The sequence below is a fragment of the Aethalodelphis obliquidens genome, unplaced genomic scaffold (genome assembly GCF_003676395.1).
Source record: "Aethalodelphis obliquidens isolate GAN/ISIS:26980383/991018 unplaced genomic scaffold, ASM367639v1 scaffold35, whole genome shotgun sequence".
NCBI classification, from domain to species: domain Eukaryota; kingdom Metazoa; phylum Chordata; class Mammalia; order Artiodactyla; family Delphinidae; genus Aethalodelphis; species Aethalodelphis obliquidens.
The window spans coordinates 7,800,592-7,806,591 of record NW_020837979.1 but is presented as its reverse complement, the minus strand read 5'-3'; the positions used below and the strand labels follow the sequence as shown (position 1 = coordinate 7,806,591).

General features: G+C 55.6%; 1 protein-coding gene across 7 annotated transcripts in view; it reads left to right on the top strand.

The window, feature by feature from the left end:
• Positions 1 to 6,000, top strand: part of INPP4A (inositol polyphosphate-4-phosphatase type I A) — a 148,597-nt gene that overhangs the window by 15,218 nt on the left and 127,379 nt on the right. For 2 of the 7 annotated variants that reach the window (XM_027128881.1, XM_027128888.1), the window contains exon 1: positions 2,480 to 3,882. The exons of the other annotated variants lie outside the window; for them this stretch is intronic. The gene's annotated coding sequence lies outside the window, so the exon portion shown is untranslated. Of the gene's footprint in view, positions 1 to 2,479; positions 3,883 to 6,000 lie in introns of those variants that run through there. 7 annotated transcript variants of the gene reach the window in all.

Below are 6,000 nucleotides of genomic sequence, written 5' to 3'. Positions count from 1 at the left end.
GTTTTTTTTTTGCGGTACGCGGGCCTCTCACTGTTGTGGCCTCTCCCGTTGCGGAGCACAGGCTCCGGACGCGCAGGCTCAGCGGCCATGGCTCACGGGCCCAGCCGCTCCGCGGCATGTGGGATCTTCCCGGACCGGAGCACGAACCTGTGTCCCCTGCATCGGCAGGTGGACTCTCAACCACTGCGCCACCAGGGAAGCCCCAGAGTTGTTTTTTTTTAATATTTATTTATTTTGGCTGTGCCGGCTCTTCGTTGTAGCACGTGGGATCTTTAGTTGCGGCACGCAGGATCTTTTAGTTGCAGTATATGGACTTCTTAGTTGTGGCATGCACGTGGGATCTAGTTCCCTGACCAGGGATTGAACCCGGGCCCCCTGCATTGGGAGCGTGGAGTCTTAACCACTGGACCACCAGGGAAGTCCCTTATCAGACTTTTAAATTCTGTTTTGTTTGTATCTTATTGGTTGTTTGGTTGATTGATTGATTGATTGAATCATTATTATCATTTTACATGACAAAAGCAACTCCTAGTCTTCTGTGGTCTGAGAAGGTCCTTAGATTGCAGTGTTCTTATGACCACCCCTGTGCAGTAATCAGGTTCGTGGGCCAAAATTGGCTTCCTGGTCTCCGCTCAGGGCTGGGCCAGCAGGCGTGGGCACCACAGCTCCCTGAGCCCTGCCCAGCCCTGGGGCCTGATGCTGGGTGGCCGAAGTGCCCAACCACAGGCAGGATGTCCCCAGATCCTGCAGTGGTGGCAGTGAAGCCGTGTCTCTGAAATGACAGAAATGAAACCAGCACCAGGGAAGAATATTCTAAACGGCCTGTGAAAACTGGGCTGTGAGAGAGACGAAGCACCGGGGTATGCAGAGCCCCAGAGATATGTGTTCCTAGAAGTGGATACAGCGTCTCAGGATCCTGTCCCTGCGATGAAGCAGCCAAGCGGCTGCTTTGGTGGCCCCCCGTTCTCCACCGTCACGCTCTCCCTAGGATCTCGTGGGGTCTCTGTGCAGTGGGCACGGAGCTGCCATGAAACATGGTCGAGCCCGTTGGCCAGAGGCCGGGGAGGGGGCTTTGGTAGTGAGCGATTACAGGAACAGGGCTTGGCTTGCGTCCGCTAAGGCACGCTCGGTCTCCAAGATTCTGGGGCTCTGGGACTCGGAGCATACGTGTCCCTGTGCCGTATACTGCAGTGACATAGTCGGTGGAAGACATGGACGAAGGCGTCCAGTTGGGGAGGAGGGAAGTGAAGGCAGAGAGCGAGGGGTGCTGATGCTAGAGGGGTGATGGGGGTCACTGCCAGAAACCGGCACGGCCCCCTCCTCCATTCCCCCACCTGCTGGGGTGACAGTGCCCCAGAGTACGGCCCCCTCAAGTCCCCCATCCTTGCACTAATGTCACTTGGTGCGAGTCCTCGAAACCTGCCTGCTCTTAGCTCGATTAGACAAATGGGATGACATCCTGTGTTATGTGTTCCAATAGGCGTTCACTTCCGTGGTTCAGAAATTATAAGGTTCAGCAGGATATGTGATAAAGTCTGCCTCCTGCCCCATCCCCCAGCCACCCAGATCCCTTCCCTGGAGCCACCAATGCCATGTGCTTCTCATGTATTCTTCCCTAGGTATTCTGTGTACAAGTCAGCCAAGTATGTGTATGTTTTATGTGTACATATGTTCACGTTTACCTTTTTATTGCACTGGTGCTGTCGCGCTCCATGCTCTCTGGGGCCTCCCCTTATGCCCTGACTGTATCCTGGTACTCTCTGCACGTGGGAACATAGTTTCTCTTTGTTTGGCCCAGCTGCACCGGGTCACCCTGCCAGGCTGTACTGTAGATTCTTTAAGCAGATCTCTCTTGATGCGTGGTGGGCACTTTCCAGCCCGTGCTTGGCACGAGTGTGGTTACTGCCCCACCCTGTTCTGAGGGGTGGATGGAGTATCACCCTGGCTGGAAGGAGAGCATGGCCTTAGATGACGTTTGAACATTCCTCCGCATTTCCTCCTATTCTCACCTGGCCTGTAACTATTTCTTGCTTAGATATTATTTGTAAGATACGCTTTTTAGAATTATCGCCTTCTAGTCACACACAGACTTTTCAAACGGGTCTGTAGCATCCTGAACGAGGCTGGTCAAGGCTACCTGGACCTCAGCTTCAAGAACAGTGGCTCTCCGGGCTTCCCTGGCGGCGCAGCGGTTAAGAATCCACCTGCCAACGCAGGGGAGCGGGTTCGAGCCCTGGTCGGGGAAGATCCCACATGCCGCGGAGCAACTAAGCCTGTGCGCCACAGCTACTGAGGATGTGCTCTAGAGCCCGCGAGCCACGACTAGTGAAGCCCGCGCGCCTAGAGCCTGTGTTCCGCAACAAGAGAAGCCACCGCAATGAGAAGCCCGCACACCGCAACGAAGAGTAGCCCCTGCTCGCCACAACTAGAGAAAGCCCACGCGCAGTAACAAAGACCCAACTCAGCCAAAAATAAATAAATTAAAAAAAAAAAAAAAGAACTGTGGCTCTGAGGGGCACTCCTCTGCCTGGCCCTGCAGGGCTGAGCAGCAGGTGCTACAAGAGGCTCTGGAGGGACGTCTCTGACAGCCGGGCCCGGGACTGCACAGCGCCTGGGGAATCGAGCCGATTTCCAGCTGTGGTGGTGGGCTGACGCTGGTCCTGGCTGTGCCCTCCCAGGGTGTCAGCCGCTCCCACCATCACGCTGTGTGTCTGGAAGGGAAGGGAACGATCCGGACACGGGCACTGTACATGCGGACGACTCGGAGTCATGTTGGGTGGTCGTCGTCAGCTTCTGAGTCTGCCAGGCGGCCCTGGCAGTTCGCCACTGGAGTGGGTGCGTGTGGGCAGGGGCGTCTGCGAGGCCCCCCTTCAGGCCCGGGAGGTGGGCTGGCGGAGGCTGCTGACACCTACCTGCCTGCTCACGTTCCCTCCCGTACGAGGTTTCAGGCACAAGGAGGGGGGAACGTGGCCGCACGGCCCAGGGGTGCTCCAGGGAGCAGGACGCGGTGATAACCCCTCAGGGCCGTCCCAGGAGTGTGTTTGGGAGGCTGCGCACAAGACCCAGGTGGGGTCTCGCAGGACAGGGCCGAGCTGTGAGCCCTCCGAGGGGAGTGAGGGGCGCGCGGACGTTAGGCCTGAGCCCCTGGGGTCTGCCAGGCTGAGGAGCGCCGAGGGGCGCCTCCTTCTGCCCTGGCTCGGTCCTGACATGCTGCTGTCCCCTGTCTGCCCTGGTGGTGTCTTGTCAGGAGCCCAGGGCACATGTCTCCCATGAGTGAGCCCAGCCCTTGCACCCGTGCAGAAGGTCAGACGAGAACGGGTGCAAAGAAGACAGCTCAGAGGGCTGCTCTCAGGAAGCCAATGGGCTTCCTCTTTCTGTTCATTTTTTTCATTAAGACACCCTTGAGATTTCGAGGCTCCGCCTTGAGCCCTTTGTGGCGGGCTGCTCGCGGCCTGTGAGAGAGGGATGGTCTTCAGATCTCACGCAGGCCGGAGACAGAGTGGCGGGGCCCCTGCATGGGGGCAGGGGGAGGGCAGAGGTGCCTCCAGGATCCGAGCCTCATCCGCGCAGAGCCCGGAGGGCAGCTGCCGGCGCCAGAGGAAGTGGGATTATTGCACATCGTGTGTTTCAACACTGGGACCCACCCCTCAAGAAGGAAAACCGAGAGCGGGGCCGCGGAGCCAGGGCTGAAGAGATGGAGAGAAGGGGACAGAGGGCCAGATGTTAACCACCCGGTCCTTTGCTGGCCCAGCTGGCCCTTCTCCCGGGTCCGCAGGGCAGGGCTCTCGGGGCCCACCCACATTGGGGACCCGCCTCCAGCCCCTCCTTTGGCAGCTGCAGGGCCTGTGGCTGAGAGGAGCGCTTCTGCTGTGTTTATCCAAGGTTAGGAGGCCCTGATCACAGCTCACGATGCCTGAGGTCCTCTGTGAGAGGTCAGCAAAGGCCGCACGTGGAATAGCTGAGTTATTGTACTGGGTGTTTAAGACAAATGCCTGTGGCAAAATTGTATTTTTATGTAGGATGAGCTAAGAGTTTGGGCAGCCTTGGAAACTCCCTCTTGAGACAGAATCAAGAGAGACAGTATATGTGAAGGAGGTTTTTAAATGTCAGCAGGCTCATAAGGCTGCTGCATAAGGCTGTAGCTCTTTGCATAGCTTGAAGGACTGGCTCATGGTCCAGGGAGGTGGCAGGAACCGTCCTTCACGAATTGAGGTTCTCGAACTCCTGCTGTGTGCCGGGCCCTGTTCTGCTGGCTTTGCTCATACTTCCCACTTCATCCCCTGTATCAGTTTCCTAGGACGGCTGTCACACATTCTTACGAACCTGGCGGCTTAAAACAAAAGACATTTCTTTCTCTTACAGTTCCAGAGGCTAGAAGTCCAAATTAGCGTGACAGGGCCAGAATTAGGGTATCAGCAGGGCCATGGTAGCTGCAGAGGAGAATCCATTTCTTGCCTTGTCCAGATGGTAGCCGGCTTTCCTTGGCTCACGGCCCCCTCCTCCGTCCAGCGCCAGCTGTGTAGCTGCTTCTCTGTGACTGTGCCTCCCTCTGCTTCCGTCACATGGCTTTCTTCTCTTCCGTCTGAAATCTTCCTCAGCATCCTTTTTCTCGGGACATTTATGGGGATTTAGGGTCCACCATATATTTCAGGATAGCTTCTTACCTCAATATCCTCAACTTAATCACATCTGCAAAGTCCGTGCCATGTAAATAACGCTCACAGGTTGCAGGGCTTAGAACGTGGACATCTTTGCGGGGGGCACTATTTGGCCTCCCACGTGGCGCAGCAGCCTGGTGAGGAGGGCACCGCCTGACACAGCAGACAGAGTGAGGAAGCCCAGGCTTGGCACAGCTGAGGCTGTTAGGCGGCCACGGTTCGTCCTCCTCCTGGACCTGCAGGAGGGCCATTTGCTGGACATGCACTCAATGAACAGATAAGTCGTCTTCCTGTGTTACACTGGTTTGGAAAAGTAAGAGCTTCGGAGCAGGGGCCTGTGCGGCACCTCACTAGGGGCACGTTTGTTGATGAGTGAGTGAGTTCGTTTCACTGTGGCCAGGTGGCCCTGGGCAGTCTCGTTGTCCTCATCTGTGAATTGAGGACAGAACAGCCTGAGGGTCAGATGGTATCACCTGGGTGAAATGGCCCAGCAAGGGTCTGTGTGAGGGGTCCTTGTTCAGTGTGAGTTCCTGGTCCCAGCAAGGAGAAGTCACATGAGCAAGGCCAGGTGACATGAAGGAGGGATTGTGTTAATACCCGGAAGAAATAGTGCACTGGGATTTGTGCAAATAATTGGCTCATTGATGTGACAAACATTTATTGAATGCCTGCCTGTGCCAGGATGTCAAGGGGGCGAAAGGGAAAGAATAGCAGACAACACCTACCACTCCTGCCCTGGGGGGAGGGGAGCCAGAGGACAGACGTCTAAAAGGTCATTTCCCGATTGTGGACTGAGAGAAGTCGTCTTTGATTTGAAGATGAATAGATATGCCTCTATTACATATTTATTTATACTTACATAGTATAAATAACATGAAAATTCATGGTGGTCCAGGAGGAGGGGGGTGGTGGTGGGATGAATTGGAAGATTGGGATTGACATATACACTAATATGTATAAAAAGATAACTAATAAGAGCCTGCTGTATAAAAAATAATTAAAAAATAATAATAAATTCATGGCGGTCCCTGTTCCCGAACCTGGAGCCACGGAGTCAGAGGGAGACCAGAATTGAGTCAGTTATCTGTATCTTCAGCTCATCTTCCTTTTCTCCCCCGCCTTGGTGGCTGGCCGTGGGTCCCCAAGACCCCTCAGTTGCTTGTTGTAGGTCCTTGAAGTCCCCTCAGTGGCTGGTCATGGGTCCCCGAAGTCCCGCACTTGATGGCTTTCAGGTCCCTGGTGACTGACTAGACCCAGTTACCTCCGTCCCCAGGGAGTGGGCCTGCTTGCTATCCCTCTCTACACTGAGCCCCCGCTCGGGTTGGGCCTGGGGTTTCTCCTC